General features: G+C 22.0%; 1 pseudogene; it reads right to left on the bottom strand.

The window, feature by feature from the left end:
* Positions 1–1,100: 1,100 nt before the first annotated feature.
* On the bottom strand, positions 1,101–1,221 carry LOC114580599 (annotated as a pseudogene).
* Positions 1,222–1,470: the final 249 nt, after the last annotated feature.

Here is a 1,470-nt window from a genome sequence, read left to right as displayed (position 1 = left end):
CTCTGAGTTATCTCTGACATAAGAGAAAATCTTCTTGAAGATTAGAGATAATTAAATTACATAAAATACAAATCCTTAGTATCTTTATATGTCATATTGACTTAGATTTTAAAAAACCTATTAAAAATTTAAATAACATTAAAACAACTTTTAATAATTTTTCTTGGTGTATTAATGATTACTAAAAATACTGAGAATAAAAATATTAAGAAATAAAGGTCAAAAGGACCTTCTAATATTTTTCTTAAAAAAATACACCCATTAATAAAATAAATCATAATAAATCAAAATACCTCCATTGACTCCAAATTTTTAAAAGACCATTTTAAGCATCTATGAAAAACTTCTCAAAATTTAAAAAAAAATTAAGAAAATAAAAATAAGGCCATTAAAACTATCAAAACTAAAAAATAATAATAATTAAGCCAAAATGTGTTCAAATCTTTCAGATAAGCTTCTACTATTATTCCTAACCACTAAGACTTTTTCAAAAAAAATTGCAACTTTTTTTGTAATGATTTAAATTTTATCATAAAATAATTAATTAAAAATAATAAATGTTTTAAAAATTTTAATAATAATTTCAAATGTATTGATATATGCTCATTAGATATCACCCAACTTTAGAGAATTATTTCATAGTTTCTTAGACATCATTTAAAACTAAAAATAAAAAATTAACAAATTCTTAGTTTAATAAAATAATATATAAAAATGTTAAAATTTTGAAATTTTACTTAAATTTTTATTAAAATATAAAAAACTAATAAATGAATTTCTATGAACTCATAAACTTACTTAGAATAAGAAACTAAACAGATTGAAATGACATCAAAAATAAAATAAAATTTCCTCTCACAAACACATAATAAAGAGTAAAATAATAAAATCATAAAAGTCACTTTGTTATCTTTTTGATATATTTGTAAAGTGACACCTCATCCCTTTGATATCTTACTATATCTAGGATAGTTTAAATATTAAGGTTCGGTTAATGGTGAATATTTTTCATTTGAAGCACTTTCTAAAATCCTAAAATAGAAATGAAATCCAAACTCCTAAATTTCAACTAAAAATTATGGTTATTATTATTATTTTAAAAAATATTTTGGGTAACATCTACCGAAGCGGAAAGCCTTAACCACGTGTGTAAAGAAGGCCCGAAGACCACTCCCGTCCCTGTCTGGGGAGATGCCAACCATCTCTCCTCAGTACGAACACAACTAAAAATTATACAAAACTAAAAAAATTAAATTGAAACCACTCCTTGATAAAAACTTAATAAATTTAAATTTTAAAACAAAATAAAGAAACAAATAATATTGGATAGCATGCACTAGATATTGGATAGAATGCCATACTTCGAATTTATAAGTTTTGATTATATATTTATTTATATTTATTGCATTGGAATGTTCCAAATCATTAACTTCAAAATATAAACCAAAATAAAAATAACCTTAATTACAA

This window comes from Dendrobium catenatum, unplaced genomic scaffold (assembly GCF_001605985.2).
Source record: "Dendrobium catenatum unplaced genomic scaffold, ASM160598v2 fragScaff_scaffold_128, whole genome shotgun sequence".
Classification (NCBI taxonomy): Eukaryota; Viridiplantae; Streptophyta; class Magnoliopsida; order Asparagales; family Orchidaceae; genus Dendrobium; species Dendrobium catenatum.
This window is presented reverse-complemented; position numbering and strand designations above follow the sequence as displayed.